This window comes from Coenobita brevimanus, chromosome 103 (assembly GCF_032717465.1).
Source record: "Coenobita brevimanus isolate Jiangsu-jjx chromosome 103, ASM3271746v2, whole genome shotgun sequence".
In the NCBI taxonomy this organism is placed as follows: Eukaryota; Metazoa; Arthropoda; class Malacostraca; order Decapoda; family Coenobitidae; genus Coenobita; species Coenobita brevimanus.
In genome coordinates, this window is record NC_137056.1 from 38,750,608 (window position 1) to 38,777,121 (window position 26,514).

At 39.2% G+C, this 26,514-nt stretch overlaps 1 protein-coding gene and 1 non-coding gene across 2 annotated transcripts in view; one reads left to right on the forward strand and one right to left on the reverse strand.

Moving 5' to 3' along the window:
- LOC145415682 (calcium-dependent secretion activator-like) overlaps nt 1–26,514 on the reverse strand; it is a 603,137-nt gene that overhangs the window by 252,658 nt on the left and 323,965 nt on the right. The gene's annotated exons all lie outside the window — the stretch shown is intronic.
- LOC145415848 (5S ribosomal RNA) lies at nt 22,671–22,789 on the forward strand. The gene has a single exon (XR_013900154.1). It is a non-coding gene; the product is annotated as a 5S ribosomal RNA (ribosomal RNA).

A 26,514-nucleotide genomic window follows, 5' to 3' on the forward strand; every position in this document is an offset into this window, starting at 1 on the left:
AACCTTCTTTTCACAAGAACAAGGAATGACACCAAAACTGCTGTCTTGAAGATGTCGCCAGAGGTGAGATCCTCCATTGTAGAATAGGGCAATTACATCTATGTGGATCTTACAAGATGCCACGCTTTCGATAGATTCTGGGTTACACAGTGTCATCACTGTCAAGACTTTGGTCATACATTTCATACATTTGAGAGATGTTCTAGGAGAAATGATGAACCTAAATGCGTCTTTTGTGCTGAAGCCCATAAATCTAAGGATTGTAGTAACAGAAATTCTCCCAAATGCATCAACTGCTCTTCTTTAAGACATCAAGATGCTAATTCAAATTCACAGTTGGTTGCCCATTTTGCAGCAAGTAGAGACTGTCCAATTATGATTTCTCATAGGAATAGACTGATTGAAAACACCAATTTTGACCATTCAAAAAACAGACTACATCCCTCTTGAACCAGTTAGGGATGGGTCTTTTAAATATTTGTGTTATCCGTAATAAGATAGACCATATTAATGAAACTCTAAATCAGCACGAGCTTGACATTTTGTGCCTGACTGAAACCTAGTTGTGTGAGTCTGATATCGATATTACAGGTAACTCGCACGGAACACGATCTCACGGAACGCGCTCAGTCTATTCCTATGAGAAATTCCTATTCCTATGAGAAATTATACACGGTAAGGGCTGAGATACATATAAGACAACGTAAGATTAAAAAACCATTATGAAAACTACAAATTAACGCAGGAGAGGCCTTTGAAAGATCAAATCCTCGAACGTCACCGCAGCGCGCGGTTTGTTTTGATTACGTGACGATCTAGGCGGGAAATTATTTAGTGAGTGAGACATTCCCGAGTACAGTAGCACAGTATTTGTAAGTTAAATATTTACAGAACTGTACTGTTCTGGTAAGTTTGTGTGCAACTTAAAGTACTATTATATAACGTTAAAGCAAGAAATAGTCTTATAACCAGTTTACCTGATAGGCGTCAGAATATTGCCTTTTTTATTCGTTTTTTCCACAATACAGTACAGTATTTGTAAGTTAAATATTTACTGTTCTCGTATGTACTGTACTTGTAAGCACTTAAAGTTAAATCATTAAATAAAGCCTTGTAACCAGTTAACCCGAATTATATGATTACCCATGATCGGCGTCGGAATATTGCCTTTTTTGTTTGTTCGTTAAACTCTTACTGTACTGCTTTTCTACAGTACTGTATTTGTAAGTTAAATATTTACTGTTCTGGTATGTACTTGTAAGCAATTAAAGCATTAAATAAAGCCTTGTAACCAGTTAACCTGATTTATATGATTACCCATGATCGGCGTCGGAATATTGCCTTTTTTGTTTGTTCGTTAAAGACTTATAATAAAAGAAAAATACATTTTTGTCTTGGTATCTTTACATATTTGCTCAGGTTTGCTGTAATGGTTTGGATCATTTGATGCAATGCAACTTGTAGAAAACTGTGAATAAACTTTCGGGAAGTGAACGAAAATCTGGGACATGAGACTGACCTTGACTTCACCCTCTCATGTATCATCTGTCAGTTCACCACCTGCTATCGTGATGAGTGGATGTACGATTTTTTTCGCTCGTGGCCATGCCTAACCATGCATAGGTACACCCATTATATCGACCCAGACAGAAAATACAATCTTTTTCCTCCCTTGCAAAACACAAACAACCACCCTGTTTACGAGACAGCAATATATATTGCGAAAATAGCAAGGCAAAATGATAAAGATGAACGTAAAATGATAGAGAAAGATGAACATGTTATGACGGAAGAAGTACGTTTTCCCCGTCTGTAAACGTATTTATTTCTACTTTGTATCTGTATTCGTAATAATTAGACTTATTGTTAGTTCTGAAACTGCATTACGATTCTATTTTTAGCCATTCTCGTGGTGTGGGAGCTGGAAGTTGTGACACAACTTCCTTATTGCTAATCGGACTGACCCTCCACTTTATTCTCCCGTGGCAGAGTCTAGCCTTGGAGGACGTGCAGTTTTCTCATTTAGGACTGAAAATTCAACTCTTTCGCTCCCTTTTCCAAGCATGGGCACAACAATAACGTAAAAAATAACTCGAAACTACCATAAATATATATCAAAAAGGTGAAAATGTATTCATAACATTTTTTTTTTTTTTTTTTCAGCCATTCCTAACAGATTATGTACTGAAATCATTCGATATCACAGTACTGCACTTCTAAGTTAAATATGTACTGTTCTGGTATGTACTTGTAAGTTAAAGCACTGGTACCAGTTAACCTGATTTATATGATTACCTATGATCGGCGTCGGAATGTTTCCTTGTGTTTACGTACAGTATTTGTGTGTTGAAGTTTTGCTCTGGAGTACTGTATTTGTGAGTTATAACATTAAATAAACCTTCTAACCACTTAAAGTGCTTTCTAGTGATTACCAGTGACAGATAACAGCAAAACAACACATTTGGGGGGTCTAGGGAGCAAAATACGGAGTAGTTTAAATATACGCGATTTTGCACCTAACACGGCACGGTAGGAACGAAACCCACGTGTTCCGTGCGAGTTACCTGTATTCATAATGCTTTGCCTAAGACACATTCTGTTACTAGTATTCCCAGGCCTGCTGCTGACTATCCGGGAGGAGGAGTAGCGCTCATCTACTCGGCAGCACTTGCAAACGTTTCTCTCATTGCCTAAGACCTGATCCCATCTTCATTTGAATTTATGGAAGTATTAATAAATTTCCATCAGAATATCATTAGAATTGCAACTGTCTATCGACCAGGTCATCCGGGCAGGTTTATGGAGGAGTTTGGGCAGTTTCTTGAAGGGTTTTCTCTTAAACCTGGAGGACTTCTTGTTTGTGGTGATTTCAATTATTGGGTGATTTCAATTATTGGGCTGACAGTCCAGAATCAAAACCATTTTCTTCAGAATTCTTTGAGTTGATCACCCAGAACAATTTTCTCAATTTCTCAATCATGTGAGAAATCCAACTCATGTCTCAGGACATGTCCTTGACTTGATCTTGTCCCCTGTTGGTTGCAGGCACATATCAGATGTGGAGGCTGACTCATTTGACCCCTTCATCTCTGATTACTCTTAGTTTTGATGTCCCGAAATCCCCTTCATATAGAAAGGTCATCAGGTTCAGAAATTACAGAAATGTTGACCGCCAGTTGATGCGTCTTGAAATTGATCAGCGTTTAAACTACACTGATTCTTCAAATCTTTCTTCTGATGAATTGGTTGATATTTACAACAACGAGCTTAGGTCAATTTTTGACCATTAATGTCCTGAGGTAGTAAAAACAATCACTGTACGTGATAATTCTCCTTGGTATGGTCCATCCATTAATTCTTTGCGTAGACAATGTAGAAGGGCAGAACATGAGTGGCGCTTGCAGCGGACCAAAATAACTCGTTTGCGTTACGTTTTTGCGAGAAGAGCAGTCTTCACACTGTAAAAGCTCAAAAGGCTAGGTATTATCAAAATAAAGTTGATTCATGTGGTGGTGATAAAAAAAAACTGTCTGCAGTTGTGAACAATTTGGTTGGTCAGAGGAATGTAATTGTTAAACGAACTTCTGTATCTGATGCCCAATTGGCTTCTGATTTTACTTCATTTTTTACAAGTAAGATATCTTGCATAAGAAGTGATTTAGACGCAGTTCTCCTAGTGAAGTGTACTCAGTTGACTTCCAGCCGTGGTGCACCGGGCTGGATGTAAACAAAGTCAAATGTTACATCAAAGAACTTAATAAAACATTTTGCTCACTCGATTCATGTGACATGTCACAACTGCCTGATGTGTATGAGCATGCTGCAGAATTTATCTGCAACATAATAAATAGATGCTTCTTAGAAAGTAATTTTGTGCAGTCTGAGAAACGTGCTTTGCTTAGGCCCCTAATTAAGAAACCTGGCCTTGATGTCGAGAGCATGACAAATTATTGTCCGTCTCTAACCTGTCTTTTTTATCCAAGATTACCGAGCAGGCCATACTCGATCAACTCATACCACAACTAGAACACAACAGAGTTGTTCCTGTTGTTCAATCAGCATACAGAAAATACCATTCAACTGAAATTGCACTAACAAGGATTCAGAGTGACGGTGGAAAACACTTGTAGTTTTTTATTTTTTTTTTTTTTTTTTTTTTTTTTTTTTTTTTGAGGAAGAAGGAACCAAAGACCATGAGCCCACAAAACTGTTCTTTCCAAGAGAAAAACAAAATACAAGAGAGAGCCAAATTCAAGATCCATTCATTTCGAGATGCCTGGACACACTGCGTTTGAAAGACTGGAGATCATAGGAAGCAGGAAATACAGACAGAGGGAGACAGTTCCAGAGTTGACCTGTTGCATAAATGAAGGACTGGAAGTAACGGTTAACTCTTGCATTAGAGAGTTGGACAGAAAAGGGGTGAGAGTTTGCTGCTAGACGGGTGCTATGAGCCCGTCGTAGAAGTGGAGGAATGCATGCAGACAATTCAGAGGAACAGTGATCATTGAAGTAGCGATAGAAAAGAGATACGCAACACTGCGGTGAAGAGACAGAGGTTGAAGGGAGTCAGTAAGAGGGGGAGAGTTAATGAGACGAAAAGCCTTTGACTCCACCCTATTGAGAAGAGCTGTATGTGGGGAGCCTCCCCACACATGAGAGTTGTACTCCACACAGGGGCAGATAAAACCCCTGTATAGAGTCAACAATTGTGCAGGGGCAAAGAAGGAACGGAGTCGGCTTAGCACACCCAATCGCTTGGAAGCAGAGTTTACAAGAGATGTAATATGATCTTTCCAAGACAAGTCCCGAGCAAATGAAACCCCAAGCATGTTCAAGGATGATGCAGGATTAAGTTGAGTATTATTAAACATAAGTGGGTATACCTGTGGAAGATTTTGTCGGGTTGATAGGTGCAAAAACTGAGTCTTTGATACATTAAAAACAACCAGATTATTTTTACCCCAGTCAGAGATACGAGCTAAGTCAGACATTAGGTGTGCCATAGCCTCATCCCTTCCCTGTTGAAGTAACTGCTGAGATGGACGTTGTGGGAATCGAATGGAATGGTGAAGGGTGGAGTCATCAGCGTATGAGTGGATAGGATTAGATGTACAGCATAGAAGGTCATTGATGAATAAAAGGAAGAGAGTTGGTGATAGGACAGAGCCCTAAGGAACACCACTGTTAATAGATCTAGGAGAAGAACGATAGCTGTCTACAACAGCGGCTATAGAACGACCAGAAAGGAAGCTAGAGAAGAAGGCACAGAAAGAAGGATAGAAACCATAAGAGGGCAGTTTGGAAATTAAAGATTTATGCCAGACTCAATCGAAAGCCTGTGAGATGTCAAGTGCAATGGCAAAGCTTTCGCCAAAGTCCTGAAAGGAGGATGACCAGGAGTCTGAAAGGTAGGTGAGAAGATCACCTGTGGAGCGTCCCTGACAGAACCCATACTGACAATCAGAAAGAAGGTTATGATAGGAAAGATGCTTTAAAATTTTTCTATTAAGAATAGACTCAAAAACTTTTGAGACACAGGATGTTAAAGCAATTGGGCGATAGTTAGAGGGTTGGGAATGGTCACCCTTCTTTGGGACTGGCTGAATGAGAGCAAACTTCCAGCAAGAAGGAAAGGTACAAGTTGACAGACAAAGGCGAAAGAGTTTGCCTAGGCAGGGTGTAAGGAGAGAAGCACAGTTCTTGAGAACAACACGAGGGACTCCATCAGGCCCATATGCCTTATTAGTACTGAGGCCAGCAATGGTAGAAAATACATCAGCTGAAGAAATTTTAATGTTAGCCATGAGGAAGTCAGAGGGGGGAAGTGATGGAGGAACAGCACCGGAATCGTCTAAGGTGGAATTGGAGGAGAAAGTCTGAGCGAAGAGATCTGCTTTATCAGTAGAAGAAATAGCTACAAAGCCATCAGAGTAGAAAAGAGGAGGGAAGGATGATGAGGTAAAGTTGTTAGAAAGGTTTTTGGCAAGGTGCCAGACGGAACGAGAAGAGTTCGAGTTGGAGAGTGAGAGCATTTTGTACGGATGAAATTATTTTTAGCAGAGCGACGAACAGACTTAGCATGATTCCGGGCAGAAATGTATAAAAGATGTGATTCAGGGGTGGGTTGGCTCCGGTACCTCTCTCCCAGTTCTATTGGATCTGTCTGCAGCTTTTGATACAATAGATCATAATTTATTGTTGAATGATCTGTAGTTTTATGGCATTCGTGAATGTGTCCTTTTGCTCCTTAAGTCGTATCTGTCGGACAGATCTCAGAAAGTGGTTGTTGCTTACGCTAGCTCTGATTCAGCTCCCCTTCTATTTGGAGTCCCTCAAGGATCAGTTTTGGGTCCAATTCTATTTACTATCTACACAAGTAGTTTATCGTCTCTACTTGATGCTCATGATGTGTCCTATCATTTTTATGCTGATGACATCCAGCTCTAAGTTAAGATGTCAGATATCAACGATACTAAGACAAAGGTTGAATCTCTAATGTCTGATATTAAGATTTGGATGGCTAAGAGGAAACTTAAGCTGAATGATGGTAAAACTGAGATCATCATCATCAGAGGAAACAGAAGGGGTGATGACACTGACAATGCCCTGGCTTTGAACATTGGCGTGTCACAGCTTAATCTAGTCAGTTCTGTTCAAAATCTGGGTGATTATTTTAATTCTAAATTAAATTACAAAGAACATATTAATCAGGTTGTAAGTGGGTGTAACTTGCATAGGCTATCAGAAATTTGTACTCTGTGAGAAAATTCCTGAATAGACAGTGCCTCTTAACATTAATCCATCTCGTCTCGCGTTGATTACTGTAATTCACTGTGGACTAGTCTTCCAAATAATATACTAACAAAAGTTCAGTCTGTGCTGAACAGGGCATCACGGCTTATCATTGGTCTCACCCCGAGAACCTCAACTACCCCACTTCTGATTGAGTTGCATTGGTTACCAATAAAGGCTAGAATTGAATTTAAACTGTGTCTTATTACATTCAAGGTTCTTAAGTTTGGTGAACTGAAGTATCTTGCTGAATTGTTAAAACTCCCATCGGCACGCCCGGGTGTGATGTTATGCAGTGAAGATGATTCCTTGCGTCTTGACGAGCCAGGAGCCATTCACCAGTTATCTTTCTCTGATCATTCTTTTGCATACAGAGCCCAAAGATTATATAACAGATTGCCATTGTCCATAAGACAATTCTCTACTGCTGAATCCTTGAAGAGACAGCTGAAAGCCTTTCTTTTTTCAAAATGCTGTGACCTGGAGAAAGGTACTATATAGGGTTTAATTATTGCGACTTTCATGTATATATGACGTAGCTTGTATTATATACAAGAAATGTTACAATTCTTGTAACTGTAAAAATAATGTATGTGTGTCGAGTGCTAGTGAATTCCCAGAGGAAGAACTGGCGCTTCTGAGAAACAAAAGGCCCGATTATCATTATTATTATTATTATATTATTATTAAGAGTGGAAATTTAAAGAGACAGAACCGCACAGTACCTTCCCCACTCACAGCTCATTTGGTACTGAATAACCTGTCCGCTCTCTTGCTGATATCGGGACCCACAGTTGCCAGTAATTACTTTTGATGAGGAGCATGGAAGCTACGACGCCTCCAAAAATGCCAAAAACTTTTTCCCTGATGAAAGTTTTTATGTTTTAATGACGACAAATGTGTCATTGTGTGCAGAGGGGTTATAAGGTTCAGTTTCCCAAACAGAAGTAAAAGTACTTGGAATGACTTAGACAAAGGAAGTGCTGAAAGCAAAAAGCATCCATGTGTTTAAAACTTGCCTGGATAAAAGTAGATACAGTAAAACCTCACTATATCGGACTAATTGGGGCCCAAGCCAGCCCGAATAAAGTGAAAGTCCGATAAAAGCGACATCAGGACCCCCCTGGACTTCCTCCTCCTCTTGTTATGCACAGAGGCTTGCTTGTCATTCATTCATTTATTCTCTCTCTCTCTCTCTCCCCCCGCACTGGGCACTTCTATTTTACTTCACATTTTTGTCTTCATCATCACCATCTTCACTTTTCCATTCATTTTTACCTTCACTTTCAGTTCACTCTGACATTCACATTCACTTTCATATTCTCTTCCATGCTCATTTCACATTCACCTTCACACTCACTTTCACTATCACTCATTTTGAATTTCCCTTTCACCTTCACTTGCAACCTTACTTTCTCATTTTCACATTTATCTTTGCAATTATTCACTCACCTTCACTTTTGACCTCCCTTCTTTTACTATCACCTTCACCTTCTCTTTCACTTTCAACTTTTCTTTCACTTTCACCTTCATCTTCACGTTTAAATTCATTTTCGCTTTCACTTTCACCTTCACTTTCATTTTCTCCTTGGCCTTTACTTTCACCTCCACTTTCACCATCTTCATTTTTACATTCATTTTCACCTTCACTTTCACCTTCATTTTCATTCATTTTCACCCTCACTTTCACCTTCACCTTCACATTCACCCTCACTTTCACCTTCATATTCACATTTACTCATCTTCACCTTCACTTGCACTTTTGCCTTCACTTTCACATTCACTTTTACTTTCACCCTCCACCTTCACTTTCACCTTCACTTTTACTTTCACCTTCACAATGCCTTCAGTAACCTTCACTTTTTCATTCACTTTCACCTCTCCCGGAGACAGAGAGAAGGGGAGGAAATATAGAAAGAGAGAGAGAAGAGGGACCAAGGTTGTGCCTATCTCCCTCATTTGTTTATGCCAAGGGGATGCCATTTGTCATTTCTGTATTTATTCTCTCTCTCTGTTTACTTTGACATTCCATATTCACTTGTTTTCTCTCTTTCACCCTTGCTTTTACACTCATTTTCACTGTTATTTTAATTTTCAATTTTACCTCTCTCTCTCTCTCTCACACCAGAGATGGAAGGGGAGGAAGGAAAGGTATGAAGGAGGAGAGAGAGAGAGAGAGAGAGAGGAGGGACTGTTATGGTATCTCCTATGTTTGTTTATTCGTTTATTCCAAGAGAGGACTGCTTCTGGCTTTATTGGACTTTTGCTGAGCATAAGAATTTAGTCCACTTGGCTCCTTGAGTCCGATAAAAGCGAATTCCGCTATATTGAAGTCCGTTATATCGAGGTTTTACTGTATAGAGACAGAACAATACGAGCTTAGCTCAATTCCTGTATACTACAAATTGGTAAAATAGGTAAATAGGTAATTACACACACACACACACACACACACACACACACACATACACACACACACACACACTGTTCCCCTATTCAAGAAAGGAAATAGACAGAATCCACTCAACTACCGACCAGTATCACTTCCCAGTGTTAAGATACTAGAAAAGCTGGTAAGAAAATTTTGCGTAAACCATCTAGAAGAACACAATATAACAGAAGTTTGGGTTTTGAAAGGGAAAATCATGTGTTACTAATCTATTAAGCTGCTATGATAAAGCTACAGAAACATTACAGAAATGGGAAGGATAGGCGGACAGTATCTATCTAGATTTCAAGAAAGCATTTGACAGAGTACTGCACCAAAGATTTTTGTGGAATCTGTACCATCAAGGAGGTATCCAAGGCAACCTGTACTGTTGGATGTAGGATTTTCTCAGAAAAAGGGAAATGAGAACTGAATTAAGGGGAAATTACTCAACATGGAAGGAAGTGACTAGCGAAGTTCCACAGGGCTTGGTGCTGGCACAAATTATGTTTTTAGTGTATATAAATGACATAGATAGTAACAATAGAAATGAATGCTATCTAAATATGTTTGCTGATGATGCAAAAATACAAACAAGAATTACTAACACAGACTCTTGTAGAGAGCTACACGAAGAATTAAATAAACTTCATGAATAGAGCGATATATGGCAAATGGAATTCAATGTGGACAAGTGTCATGTAATTTTGTAAAAGTGGAAAAAGACCAGATTGGGATTATAAGTTAGGAAGTAAATCCCTACACATATCTGAAAGAGAAAAGGGCCTAGGAGTGATTATCAGTAACAGACGATCTCCAGCTGAATGCAACATGTATGTATACACTTCTTGCTAATATGAGAATAGCATTCACATACATAAATGAAGACATGCTGAGAAATATATTAACATCATTCATCAGACCAACCCTGGAGTATGCATCAGTAGTCTGGTATCCTCATCTCAAGAAACACTTAGATAAGACTGAAAAAGTTCACAGGGCCAGTACAAGATGGGTACCAAGTTTAAGGGATCTTAGCTATGAACAAAGACTAGAAAAACTGAATCTGCCAACACTACAGGAGAGAAGGGAAAGAGGAGACATGATTATGCTGTATAAATGTGTCTCGGGGAAAGAGAAATTAGACATAAATGAATATATAACCTAGGGGGAAGCATCAGCAAGAGGGCACTGTAAAAAACTGCACAAAAAGAGAGGTGATAAAGATGTAAGGAAATTCAGTTTCCCAAATAGGGCAACTGATCAGTGGAATGCACTACTGAATGAAATAGTGTGTGCCAAAACAATTAATACATTTAAGGATATGTACGATAAAAGTGATTTAATACACAGGACAGTACGAACTTGACTCATTCCTGTTAAGATACAATTAGGTAAGAACACACGCACGCACACGCGTGCACACACACACACACACACACACACACACACACACACACACACACACACACACACACACTTGTTGAGGGCACTATTTTTCCTGAGTCATCATGCTCCCAGATTGAGAACTGCTGATCTATATCACTAGAAAGAGATAGAAAAAATAGGAGGGGGTTGATACCTGGTTTTATATTAGAACTGGTTAATTTAATGAGCTATTAATTAGCAATGTATATCATGCACTATAATACTGGTACAGAACAATCTGTCCAAAGATAAAACATTGGCAATATGTCATTTCTTTCCAGAACATCCTCCAGCACTTACAACAGAAAAATATATCAGTGAATACAGGTACTTACAAAATGAAAATAATGTATTCCTAATTTACTCTAACGATGAACTACCTCACAAGCTCTATTTACTGTACATCATAAAACTATAAAGCAGAGCTGAGGACCTGAAGCAGCCAGAGGAAGGAAATGATTGATAGACAACAATAGGTACCTTCCAGAACATGTTATTGCCTTTAGGCTGTTAAAAATACTGTATATCGCTAAATTTGACTTTAACTCTGTGATGTTAGACCTTTGTCACACTCTTATAAATGTTGTTTACATATAATATTTACTGACTACTGCTACTCAAAATACTGTATTCATTATTCAATACAGAACAAACTGAGTAAAAAATTATACGGTTATGCTCACTGTGGAATAATAAAATATGAAAGAATTTCCTCACTGGCAGCTAAACCTAGAGCTCAAACATATTTGGCACTTTCATTATGTACACAATTTGCTAAATATACATCGAACACCTGCAGTTCTGTACTGTTCATTCAGTAAGGGTTATTATAGAAAAGAACTAAGATGTAATTCTGTGTAACTCATGCACAAGCCAGGGCTTCATCCATTTGGTTAAAATCATTTAACATCAATCAGTCTGAAAGCATGAGATTCATGTGCATGTCCTGACCACTGAGGAGTGAACAAAAATTAACTGCATCTGATGACACAGGTAGGTTCTCTTTGTATGTTTTAGAAAAAATGTGCAACATTTTAGAGCATTTAAAAAAATCTGAATTGTTGATACATGAAACATGTATTAAAATCATATTATTATCAGCATAAAATTCTCATAATGGTAGGACACCATATACTGTATGTAGGTATATCATATTGGGAACCATCCGAGTATACCCCTCAGCATCTATAAGAAAAGGAAGAACCAGGCTTGAGAAGCACTGTATTATACTTCTTGTGAGTGAGAATAATCTTTACCAGATACAGTTCCTGGGAAGTCACTAACACTCTCTGATCCTAGTCAAATACGGGAACAGGTGGAAACTAATATAGGGATGTCATTTTCTTCTGCTCTGCCTGTCCTATGTAACACAAATATATATATATATATATATATATATATATATATATATATATATCCATCCATCCATCACGCAATCCTACGTTGCTCCATGAGGAGCGTAGGAGCCCGGGGCTAGGCAGTTGGTCCTGACATTTAAGATGAGAGTGACCAACCTCACTCATCCCTGTGTGGCATTATGTGAGCAATAAACCCCAACCACCCCTTGGATATAAGCCTTCACCGGCTCAAACCAATTGGAGCACAATAATTACCCACTAAGCCACCAGGCGCCAAAATTTGGTTATATGGTTACCACCCAGCTTAGTAAATGGTTTCCTGGTGTACAGGAAACCATTTGACTTGTCACTCAGTGTAGAGTCACCCACAGGCAGAAGGAAGAGGAAAAAATGAAGGAATGAAAGACAGAAGGGGGAGTGTAAAGTCACCCATAGGCAGAAGGACGAGGAAAGAATGAAGGAAAGAAAGATAGAAGAAGATGGAAGGAAAGAAGGATGGAGGAGAGGACAGGCCAGACACCCGAGAGCAGCACTACATTGAGTGAGTGGATGGTAAGCGCTCCCACCCACACTATATATATATACTGTATACATATATATATATATATATATATATATATATATATTCATCACGGGGTTTTCACTTGAGAGGTTGTTAACTTATTCTTTCTTGATACTGTACGACCTCTGTGGGGTTTAACCAAATCAAATTAACAAAACAATTTTTGGTGCAGAAGGGTCATGTCAGGCTGGTTCAAGTCAAAGATGACATCAGTTTCGGCGCAACTTCCATATGCAACAAATGCAAGATCATAACAGTCTGTATGGGAAATTCTGCAATTGTTTACAGACACACAGCTTCTCACTCCTTGACTGACAGCTGGTTGAGATGGATCCTTCACAGTCACAATGCTTGTGAATGGTAGAATATTATGATATCTATTGTTACCTTCTTACATGCTTTCATGACATACATGTGGAGGGAAAACAGGTTTTGGGATATGCAAAAACCTGCATGATACTAAGTTTCTGGATTTACAAGCTTTTTCACTAAATTCATGGATGTTAAGGACACTATTCTGCACTTTTTTGGAAATCTGAGGGGGAAAAAAGGGGGTCAAAAAAAAAATAGTAGTGTAGATTCTGGCAATTTATTCTAAGACTCAACTTTCTGGAACCTTTGCAAGGGATCATAACGTCCAGTATTACAAAGAAGATAGAAGAACAAGGACACAAAAGTAGTTATAAAGGATATTATACAGGAAAAAAAGCATTAAAAGAATACTGTACAACAAATACTCACTGCTGTAAGGGAGAGATAAGAATATGCTATACCACACATATTATCCTCAGCAAATTCTCACATACATATGAAATCTTACACATATATGGATTAGGTGAGTAAACACAAATTAAACTGGGATATCAATAATTTATAAGAAAAATAAGGGCACAAATTAAATAAACTGACTGATGTGACAAAAACATACTAGACTAACTCTCCTCTTTGTAATGTACTTTCTGTCTTTGGTCAGTCTGCAACAGCCATCAAATGATCCAAATATTCTGAAGATATTTCTGGTAAATCTCACTTACTCTCCTCAAAGTTAACAAACTTTACTTAAGAGAGGAAGTAAACACCAAACAGTGCTGTAATCAAATGAAGAGAGAAAAGGATTTCTTAAGTGCCTACAGTCATCATCCCATTATCATTTGTCATGCAAGTATGACAATACCAAAAAAAGGAATATTTTAGAATGACCAGCCAACTTTTCCTTTGTTGTCTAGAAATGTATTCTCTAGCATGAAAATAAAAAGAAATGGGATCTACAAAATTAAAATAATGTATCATTAATAAAAATAGTTTAAGGGGAAAACTACCAAGATAGTTATCATGAATAAGGTAACAAGATCTGTAACAAAATTGGCAGTCACATTACATATTCAGAGATGGATTACTTAATATATGAGAATGAGATAAAGATAAAAATCAAACTATATAATTTAAAATAAAAGAATTAGTCGTGGCTGACAGCCATGAGTGTGAAAAAAAAATATCAACAACAAAGAACCAGAAAACGAGTAAAAGGCTGGTTAATACAAACTACAAATTTACTTCTTAAAGAAGTGATATAGAGCGAAGCCAGCATGACTTTCTGTTTTTACAACTGTTTGGGAGGTAACTTTAGATCAACAGTGTAAAATAAAATCTTTGTTTCAAAACCATGACTTGAATGGTGCTGAGTATTCAAGCACATAAATGACAATATAAAAATTAACATCTACATTATCAAACATGAGGAGAAGTCAAGGTGATGAAAATATGGCAGACAGTTCAGTACAAATTATGTGGTATTTGTATGGTAAGAATGAGTTAGTGAATTAATGTGATAATTCCACAACACTTAAGAGGTAAAAAATTTTATGGGATTTATTACCTGAGTAAACCACCAGGAAAAAAATGGTTTTGTGCTCTGACACAGCCTGAATTATGATACCGTACAGTGTAGGCATGATTGCTAACTTTGCACCTGCCATGTAGCTGTGGGACAGCATTATCAACAGCATCATGCCAATGGCATATCAATCAATGAGTATGAACATAATACTTGAACTCCTTCAATCCAATCATGTATTTTTCAATTTCAGTTTTGCCATCTGCAGATGATTTTATTCAGCTTAAGATAGACTTTTCAAACTGGTGAGGTTATATGGTTATATGTACAGCCTCAACTCTTCCCTTCACTGAAAGGTTCCTTGTGGTATCATCAATAAAATGAATACTGTATATTACTGGACTGATGAGGATAATCCACTGTAGGGCAACCCATCACTCAGGTATTTTACTTTGGCTATGACAGACTAAGGTTATGCAGATGAAGAAGATGAAGGAGACCCCTGGCCAACAAAACATTACAGTGCAATCTTAGTTAATCCTCTGTAGAGTGGGATATCACTTGTACATTATACTCTGTCTTTTATCAGACGATTTTTTTTAGTCTGACTAACTAGCCATTACCATAGTCATCATTTAAAATCTGTAGTCCTGAAAGTTAGGAACTGTTTCAGCAAACTGTCCTCTTTCCCCACCTCTCATTTTCTGTAAGATGCTCAGAGGAAGTTGCATCCATTGTGCCACCTCTCCACCCTTTCCCCTGTGCTATACTGCATCTGGTAATGGTCTTGCCTTGACTGTCACACTGCCATATCCCAGAACTTCTGCCTATCAGAATTTCTTAATACCCCAAAATGCATCTCTTTGGAATTCACATCCAGTGAGTAGCTTCACCCAAAACTTCAACCTATGGCAGCTCAAGTCCAGCTGTTACAGATTTTATCATAAATGGAGGACAACTGTAACCTGGTGTATGTATGTTCTTTTTAATTTAGTTTGTTTTTCCTTACTCTATTAATTTTCTGTAAAAAAAAAAAAAAAAAAAAAAAAAAAAAAAAAAATCCTGTGTAACACCATAAAAAAAAAAAAATCCTATGTAGCACCACCAAGGAAACTGATGACTCCAAACAAAAAAATCTGACCTAAAATGTTATGGCTACAATTTTAATCCAAAGCACATTCTCAGAATGTAAGCTGACCTATCAAACACTGACTATACACTAACTTCTTACCCAAGTTGATTACTGTATTAGTAAACACATGGCAGGTAACACTGGTTAAAAACATAATTAATATTGCTGCATACTCATCAATGAAGTAAAAACTGTCACCTAACCAATTCATTCAATATGACTTCTTTATGATTGACCAGATAACTAGGATACTATACTACTGCATATTGACAAGAGACTTTTTTATCAGTGTTGCTTTTGATACCAATTATACATAAAGTTTAAAGATTTTAGGATACTAATATTATCATCATTTTACATAATATCCATACAACCTGAAACATAGAGTAAAACTGATGACTGTTACAGATGAGTAAACAGCTTTTCAAGAAACCTTGCTTAATAATGGAAGCTATCCACATACTCTACATAGAAGGAATTATAATATCATTAACTACTCCTCATATTAGTCACTCCCAAAATTTCTGAATAAGATTTTGGTTCTGAAATGTCTTCTTATACAGATGTAGGATATTAGACAAATTTGCTAGATGGATAAGCTATGCAATATGCAGTATACTATGCAGGAACATGGCATGACATAAGTTGTACTGTACTCTAGAACAGTGAAGAATATCTTTCAGTTTTTGCCAGTGATCTTACAAGTATGCAGTAACATTTTAGACAAAGTATTGGTACAAATGAACTCTCAACATTATCATACATGACAGTAGAATTTCATCTCAGAAAGCTCATTATCATACATGACAGCAGAATTTCATCTCAGAAAGCTCATTGCAAGATTGTTTTTTCCCTATAGGTATTACCATGTACATATTACATGGGAGATATAATTTATATCAGAAATGATTTTGCCTCAAACACAGATATCATACTCTACTTCCTTACTCTAATGGGCTGGCTGACGTATTAGCGTTGCATATAAAAAAGTTATCAAATGTTTATGCTAATGTATGTAGAACTTCCCTACGCAGCACACAAAGTTTCATGGAAGTATTAACAAAGGTCAAGCAAGCCACAGAGCATTTACCTCCCTTATTACCTCACTTATTTCAGGTGACTTTAATTTCCCCTTCAAGAGGTGGCCAGTGGGTCGGATCAAGCGAGGAAGCTGCAACGATCAAGAACAAACCAGAATGCTACAGGGCCTCATTGTTCAGCTCTTCCTGACTCAAGAAACTGTTGAACCAACAAGGGGGAACAATATCCTGGATCTACTCTTTGTCAACAACCATGAAATTATACATGGGTACAAGTTGAGAAAACCAAATTCTCAGAATGCAGTTTGGTCTCAGTGCCAGCAAAATCACCTTGTTCACAAGCAGCAGGCATCCACAACCCAGAACTTCAACAGTGAGGAAGCTGACTGGGAAGCCATAAAACTGAGCCTTGCAACTGTGGATATACGATTGGATATGAATGAAAAAGTAGGGTATGTGAAGGTGGATGGAGTAGTTGGTGAGTGGGGTGTGCCCGGAGAAGTGGATGAGAATAACAGTGCTATAGAGGACACTAGTGCAGGAAGGGGGTTCGTGATAGCCAATACCCTCTTTAGAAACAAAATGATCCACAGAAATACATGGTGAGCGATGAGTAGGAAGAGTGGTGAACTAAATGAATGGAAAGCAATGACTGATTATGTGTGTGTGTGTGTGTGTGTGTGTGTGTGTGTGTGTGTGTGTGTGTGTGTGTGTGTGTGCATTTACCTATTTGTTTACCTATTTGTAGTATACAGGAATTGAGCGATGCTCGTGTTGTCCTGTCTCCATATCCACATTAATCTAGTTTACTTTTACACACATGAATGTTCTTCTCCTGCACCACCTTTTTGTCTAAGTTGTTCCAAATACTTATGTATTTACCCAATATACCTAATTGAGATACACATGAAATATGCTATGCTCGTGGGTTCCCATCGCTGTTTCTCAGTAAGTCAAATTTAGCTTTAAACTCATTTAAGTTTTTAGACTGGATGATCTCTTTGTCCAGACTATTCCATAAATCTATACTTCTGTAAGGAAAGCTATATTTCTTGATATCCTTCAAGCAGCTTGACTTTTTCAATTTCATTCCGTGTCCTCTTGTTGCTCTCTTATCCCATAAAAACAGATCTTCTCGGTCAATTTTATCTACTCCCACCATGGTCCTGAACACTGCAATCATGTCTCCCCTCTTTCTCCTTTCCTCTAAGGAAGGCAAATCCAGCTTTTCCAGCCTCTTTCTGTATGACAGATCTGCCAGACTGGGGACCATTTTGGTTGCTGTTCTTTGTACTGTATTATCTCAATCTTGTTTATATCTTTCTTTTTGTGTGGGAACCACACTACCGCTGCATATTCTAACTTGGGGCGGATCATGGCCACTATCAATTTTTTCATCATCTCCTCATCCATATAATGAAATCCTACTCTTATGTTAGTCAGGAGTTTATAAGTCTCTCTATCTTATTAATGTGCTTTTCAGGTGACAAACTATCTTGGACCAGCACTCCTAAGTCTTTCTTTTCTCTCATTTTAGTGATTAATTCATTACCCAACAAATATCCCTGCTTGTCGTACGAGGCGACTAAAAGGGTTGGTGGTGGGTTAGTGCCCCACCCCGTAAAAAGAACTAACTAAAAAAGCAAATAAAGCGCCTCGGACCCGGACGGACCATACGTTGACGACTAAGGAACGGACAAAGGACATTCTGAGAGTAGGAACGTGGAATGTGAGAGGAGTGAATGATGAAGTGAAAGAGAGAGAGATTGTCCAGGTGCTTGAGGATGCAAAAGTGGATATATGTGGATTGACTGAAACTAAATGGAAAGGTGAAAGGATGAGAGAATGGGAATACGGTGTAGGTATATGTGCGGGAGTCAGTGAGAATGAGAGGGCAAGAGAGGGAGTATGTCTGATGATAAGCAAGAAGTGGAAGGAGAATATAAGAGAGTATGGAACAGTGGGTGCAAGGATTGTATGGGTGGGGATGAAAGTAGGTATACAAGCATGGGCGATTGTATGTGTGTATGCTCCAACAGAGGATCGAGTGGCAAGAGTGAAAGATGAGTTTTGGGCGAGAGTAGAAGCATGTATGGACAAGTTTGAGAGGAGCGAGAGAGTGCTGTTGATTGGAGACATGAATGGCAAAGTCGGGAATGTACGAGTGGATGGAGTGGTTGGTCAGTGGGGTGTGCCAGCAGAAGTAGATGGGAATGGTAGTGCTTTGGTGGACATCTGTGCTGGTAAGGGGTTGGCAATAGCCAACACCTACTTTCGTCATAAGATGATCCACCGGTATACATGGAGAGTAATGAGGAGGATGGATGGTGAACTTGTTGAACGAAAGGCAATGATAGACTACGTGTGTGTGGATGAGCGAATGAGAAGACAAGTGTTGGATGCAAGGGTGTGGAGAGGGTGGGGGAATGGAGTCTCGGACCATCACTTAGTGATGGCCAAGGTAGAGCTGCAAAGAAAGTGGTTGAGGAGGCGAAGGGGAAGACAGGAGGAAACAGCTCCTGTGAGAAGAGTGGAGAAATTGCAAGATAGTGAGAAGAGGACAGAGTATAAGAGCATAGTGGAAGAAAGATTGGGAAGGTATGAGCTAGAGCAGATGGAAGGGGTGGAAGACGTATGTAAGATATTCACGGAAGAGATAAGCGCAGCGTGTGAGGTGGTTTGTGGAGTGAGGAGGAGATGCAAGGGTGTGCAAGGGACAGCATGGTGGAATGATGAGGTGAAACGAGCTGTGGAACAAAAGAATAAGGCATATGGTGAATGGTTGGCGAGTAGAGGTAGGGGAGAAGATGAGAGAGAGAAGAGAGAGGTATATGTGAGCAGGAGAAGGGAGGTTAAGAGACTGGTGAAGGAGAGTAAGAAGAAAGTGGATGAAGAGTTTGGGAGGAATCTGAGTGTGAAATGGAGGGAGAGTAAGAAATTGTTTTGGAAGGAGGTAAAGAAAGCAAGGATGTGTGAAAGGGGAAATAGTAGGGGAGTGAAAGATAGGAATAATAGATTGTTGGTAGAGAAGAGAGAGAAATTGAGGAGATGGAAGGAGCACTTTGAGGATTTGTTGAATGTAGAGAGTGAGAGCAGTGTGAGTATAAGTGGTTGGGGAATGGCTGGGAGAAGAAGAGATGAGAGGAGGGAGGAAGAGATCAGTAGGTCGGAAGTAGTGGAAGCGATGAAGAAGATTAAGCTGGGAAAGGCCCCAGGAATTGATGGAGTATGTGGTGAAATGCTTAGGTATGGGGGTGAGATTGTTGTGGAGTGGATATGGAAGTTGTGTAGATTGGCTTGGGAAGAGGGAAGGGTTCCAGAGGACTGGAAATCAGGTATAATTGTTCCTCTGTACAAAGGAAAAGGGAGAGAGAGAGTATGTGGTAACCATAGGGGTATTTGCCTTCTTAGTGTGACTGGTAAAATATATGGTAGAATACTCATTGATAGGGTTAGGCATATGACAGAGGAGCTAGTTGGAGAAGAACAAGGGGGATTTAGGAAGGGAAAAGGGTGTGTAGATCAGATATTTGTTCTAAGATGTTTAGTGGAGAAGTATCTAGAGAAGGGAAGGAAAGTGTACGCTGCCTTCATGGACTTGGAGAAAGCTTATGACAGAATAGATAGGAAAGGTATGTGGAAGGTATTAAGAATATATGGAGTGGAGGGGAAATTGTTGAGTGCTGTGAAGAGTATGTACGAGGGAGCTAGGGCTACGGTGCGAGTGGTTGGTGAGCTGAGTGAGTTCTTTGATCTCAATGTGGGACTGAAACAGGGGTGTGTAATGTCTCCATGGCTGTTTAATATATATATGGATGGGGTCGTAAAGGAGGTACAAGGTAGGGCAGTGGATGTGGGGGTGGCCCTAACGAATGAGGGTGAGATTTGGAAGCTTCCGGTGTTGCTGTTTGCTGATGATACAGTATTGTTGAGTGAAGATGAATGGGAGTTGCAAGGTTTGGTGAATGAATTTGGGACAGTGTGTAGGAGGAGGAAGCTGAAAGTTAATGTAAACAAAAGTAAAGTTATGGTGTTTGAGAGGAATGAAGTCACAGAGTGTGCAGTGAGGTTGGATGGTGAGGATATGGAGAATGTGAGTGCATTCAAGTACTTGGGTAGTGTGATGAGTAAGGATGGAACTTTGGGGGATGAAGTGCGTGAAAGGGTACAGCAGGGAAGGAAGGTTGTAGGCATGCTGAAAGCAGTAATGAGAAATAGGGAAGTGAGTATGGAAGTTAAGAAGTCTCTGCATGATGGTATTGTGATCCCTACCCTGACGTATGGAAGCGAGGCGTGGACCTTGCAAGAGGGGAACAAGTCAAGAGTGAGAGCAGTGGAAATGAGTTACTTGAGAGGAGCATGTGGAGTGACATGGAGGGACAGGTTGACGAATGAAGAAGTGAAGGAACGTTGTGGGGTAGATGTGGATGTGGTTGAAAAGATTAGGAGAAATACACTGAGGTGGTTTGGACATGTGGAGAGGATGGAGAGTGAAAGACTGACTAAGAGGGTGTATGTGGGTGAGGTGGAGGGAGGGAGAGGGAGGGGTAGACCGAGGATGAGGTGGAGGGATGGAGTTGAGAGGTATATGAGGGAGGGGGGGATGAGTTGGGGGGAGGGGAGTCAAATGGTGGGTGACAGAGTGACTTGGAGGCGTTTTGTCTGCGGCCACCCTTTGCGGGATTAGGGCGTCGGGCTATAGATAGATAGATAGATAGAAATTTTATTTCCCACTTCTGGCTCCAATCATATATCCTATCCAGATTCTCCTGCAGCATTTTACAATCCTCCTCAACCTCTATCTTCCTCAAGATCTTTACATCATCAGCAAACAGACTTGCATAACTGTTCACTCCATCTACCATATCACTTACGTAAATCAGGAACATTACTGGCTCCAACACCGAGCCTTGGGGGACTCCACTTGCTCCTTCCCTCCATCCAGATATCCTATCCTTTATTACTGTCCTCATTTGTCTGTCTCTCAAAAAGTCTCTCATCCATTCCAGGAGTTTCCCCTTCAGTCCTCCTATATATTCTAGTTTCCACATTAGTCTCTTATGAGGTACCTTGTCAAAGGCCTTCTCTAAGTCTAAGTACACACAATCCACCCAACCATCTCTCTCCTGTACCACGTCAATTGCTCTTGAGTAAAAGCTCAGCAAGTTAGAAACACATGACCTTCCACTTCTGAATCCAAACTGACTTTCAGCCAAAATATTCATCTCTTCTAGATATTTTATCCATCTGTCTTTCAGGATTCTCCCACACAATTTTGCGACCATGCTGGTTAGAGACACTGGTCTATAATTCAGGGGTTCTTCCCTGTTTCCTCCCTTATAAATTGGTACCACATTTGCCCTCTTCCATTCTTGTGGCACTTTCCCCTCTTCCAGAGAACACATGATCAAACTCCGAATTTTATCTGCCAGTTGTTCTCTGCATTCCTTCAGTACCCAATTAGAAATTCCATCAGGTCCTGGGGCTTTCCTTACATCTTGAGTTTCCAATAATTTGTACACTTCCTGTACCTCCACTTTTATATCTTTTATCACCGGTACATTTCTAGTCACTCCCTCCCCTTCCACAAACTCTTTTTCATTAGTGAAAACTGATTGGATACATTTGTTCATTATTTCAGCTTGCATTGCTGCATCTTTATAGACCTCTCCTTCTATTTTCAATTTAGTGATTCCTTCCCTTTGTTTCAATTTGCCATTAACAAATCTATAAAACAGTTTGGGTTCATCCTTGCATTTGTCTATTAAACCCTTTTCAAAATTCCTTTCTTCTTCTCTACGTATTCTTGTGTAATTATTTCTAGTTCTTTTATATTCTTCCTTTGTTCTGGTGTTGCCCCTCTTTCTCCAGTTCTTCCACGCCTTATCTCTTTCTTTTTTTGATATCATACACCTTCTATTAAACCACTTCTTTTTCCTGATTTCTTTCCCTCTTACTCTTGGTACAAATTTTTCCACTCCCAAATTGTAGAGGTCTAGAAAGATATCCCACTTCCTTTGTATCTCTCTTGTTTCTCTGAATTTTCTCCAATCCGCATTTTCAAAAAAGTTTCTCTCCTGTGAAATTAGCTTTGCCAACGGCCATACCACGTTGAGTACACCGCTTCCCATCCGATCAGCGAAGTTAAGCAACGTTGGGTCTGGTTAGTACTTGGATGGGTGACCGCCTGGGAACACCAGATGCTGTTGGCATCCCTACGTGTCAAGTGGGGTTGGTGGAGGATTAGTGCCCCTCCCTGTAAAACAATTAACTCTAAGCCCTTGGCCACCCCATTTGGGATACATGGCGTCTGGCAATGAATGAATGAATGAATGAAATTAGCTTTTCCAAAGTTGTATCTTCCCTGTCTATGAAGCTCGTCTCTTGGCTCGACGTTCCCTATTATCATCTGGAACTCAATGACCACATGATCACTTTTTCCTATAGGACAGAAATATTTCAATGATTCTATTACATCGAGTTCTTTGGTAAACAGTAAATCTAACCTTGCTGGTGTATTTACCTATTTGTATTTACCTATTTGTAGTATACAGGAATTGAGCAATGCTCGTGTTGTCCTGTCTCCATATCCACATTTATCAAGTCTACCTTTACACACATGAATGTTTTTCTCATGCACCACCTCTTTGTCTAAGTCGTTCCAATATTTAAGTATTTATACCTAATTGTGATATACACAGAATGTACTATGCTCGTGGGTTTCCATCGCTGTTTCTCAGTAAGTCAAATTTGGCTTTAAACTCGTTTAAGTTTTTAGACTGGACGATCTCTTTGTCCAGGCTATTCCATAAGTCTATACTTCTGTAAGGAAAGCTATATTTCTTGATATCCTTCAAGCAGCTTGACTTTTTCAATTTCATTCCGTGTCCTCTTGTTGCTCTCTTATCCCATACAAACAGATCTTCTTTGTCAATTTTATCTATTCCCACCATGGTCCTGAACACTGCAATCATGTCTCCCCTCTTTCTCCTTTCCTCTAAGGAAGGCAAATCCAGTTTTTCCAGCCTCTCTCTGTATGACAGGTCTGTCAGACTGGGAACCATCTTGGTTGCTGTTCTTTGTATTCTCTCAATCTTGTTTATATCTTTCTTTTTGTGTGGGGACCACACTACCGCTGCATATTCTAACCTGGGGTGGATCATGGCCACTATCAATTTTTTCATCATCTCCTCACCCATATAATGAAATGCTCCTCTTATGTTAGTCAAGAGTTTATAAGTCTCTCCAACTATCTTGTTAATGTGCTTTTCTAGTGACAAACTATCTTGGACCAGCACTCCCAAATCTTTCTCTTCTCTCCTTTTTGTGATTAATTCATTACCCAACAAATAATTCAGTGATGGCCTCCTGGTACTTTTACCCATTTCCAATATTTTACATTTCTTTACATTAAATTTCATTTCCCACGTCTGGCTCCAATTGTGTATCCTATCCAAATCCTCCTGCAGTATTTTACAATCCTCCTCAACCTCTACCTTCCTCAGGATCTTTACATCATCAGCAAACAGACTTGCATACTGTTCACTCCATCTACCATATCATTTATGTAAATCAGGAACATTACTGGCACCAACACAGAGCCCTGAGGGACTCCACTTGTTACTTCCCTCCATCCAGACATCCTATCCTTTATTACTGTCCTCATTTGTCTGTCTCTCAAAAAGTCTCATCCATTCCAGAAGTTTCCCCTTCGGTCCTCCTATATATTCTAGTTTCCACATTAGTCTTTTATGAGGTACCTTGTCAAAGGCCTTCTTTAAGTCTAAGTACACACAATCCACCCAACCATCTCTCTCCTGTACCACGTCAATCGCTCTTGAGTAAAAGTTCAACACGTTAGAAACACATGACCTTATACTCCTGAATCCAAACTGACATTCAGCCAAAATATTCATCTCTTCCATTTATTTTATCCATCTGTCTTTCAGGATTCTCTCACACAATTTTGCGACCATGCTGGTTAGAGACACTGGCCTATAATTCAGGGGTTCTTCCCTGTTTCCTCCCTTGTAAATTGGTACCACATTTGCCCTCTTCCATTCTTGTGGCACTTTCCCCTCTTCCAGTAAGCATACGATTAAACTGTGAATTTTATCCGCCAGTTGTTCTCTGCATTCCTTCAGTACCCAATTAGAAATTCCATCAGGTCCTGGGGCTTTCCTTACATCTTGAGTTTCCAGTAATTTATACACTTCCTGTACCTCCACTGTTATATCTTTTATCACAGGAACATTTCTAATCACTCCCTCCCCTTCCACAAGCTCCTTTTCTTTAGTGAAAACTGACTGGAAACATTTGTTCATTATTTCTGCTTGCATTGCCTCATCCTTAAAGACCTCTCCTTCTACTTTCAGTTTGGTGATTCCTTCCTTTTGTTTCAGTTTGCCATTAACAAATCTATAAAACAGTTTGGGTTCATCCTTGCATTTGTCTATTATACCTTTTTCAAAATTCCTTTCTTCTTCTCTACGTATTCTTGTGCATTCATTTCTAGTTCTTTTATATTCTTCCTTTGTTCTGTTGTTACCTCTCTTTCTCCAATTGTTCCACGCCTTATCTCTCTCTTTTTTTGCTATCATACACCTTCTATTAAACCACTCCTTTTTCCTGTTTTCTTTTCCTCTTACTCTTGGTACAAATTTTTCCACTCCCAAATTATAGAGGTCTAGAAAGATATCCCACTTCTTCTGTATCTCTCTTGTTTCTCTGAATTTTCTCCAATCCGCATTTTCAAAAAAGTTTCCCAATCCTGTAAAATTTGCTTTCCCAAAGTTGTATCTTCCCTGTCTATGAAGCTCATCTCTTGGCTCGACGTTCCCTATTAACATCTGGAACTCAATGACCACATGATCACTTTTTCCTAAAGGACAGAGATGTTTCAATGATTATATTACATCGGGTTCTTTGGTGAACAGTAAATCTAACCTTGCTGGTGTGTCCTCACCTCGAAACTGTGTCTCTTCTTTGACCCATTGCGTCATCACATTATTCATTATTATATTTAATAACATAGTGCCCCAAGAATCCTCGCCGCCTCCCGAGTACCATTCCTCCCAGTTCACCTCTTTACAGTTAAAGTCACCCACTAAAATTATATTATTGCTTTTTTCAACTATTTTTTGCAAATAGATAGCCATATCTGACAACATCTCATGGTATTCGTTCTCCTTCCATGCTCTCGTCTTTGGGGGAACATACACTACCGCCATGTCTCTCTTAACATTCTCTCCAGTTTCTAATTTCATATATATCACTTCAGCCCTGCCTTCTCCCATTTCCACAGTATCTACATTTATGTTGTTCTTCACTGCTATCATCACTCCTCCTCCCTTTTTTTCTTTGCTGTCTTTTCTCCACAGTTTGTATTTACCATCTCCCAAATGAACATCAATATCTTCTCTTAATTTGGTCTCTACAAGGCACATGATATCAGGTTCATGTTCTCTCAAGAAATCGTTAATTTCGATCCTTGTCGATATGAAACCATCAACATTAGTATATATCACCTTCAAATTATTTTTGATGTTTTTAATACCCTCTTCTCTCCTACTCTCTATCCGTAAAACTTCCTCAACTTCTGATCTTTCACAGCCATCCCTCTTAGTTTCCTTCACTTCTATTTCCTGAAATACCCGGTACCACTTCCTTACTTTCATATCCAATACTCTCTAAAAAAAAGTTTTACATTCTTCCTCTGTCCTCTTATCATTTTTTCCCTTTGCTTCTTCCTTTAATGTTTTTAAAACTTCTCTTTCTTCTTCATTCAGATCTTTTCTTATTATAATATTTTCCATCCCCGTCTCTTTGCTTAATTTCCAAGTCACTTTAAGTATCTCATTTATTACACTTTCTGATGTAAACTTTACTCTCACTGGTCTTGTTTCCCCTTTCTTATAAGGCCCTCTCCTCTTTACTT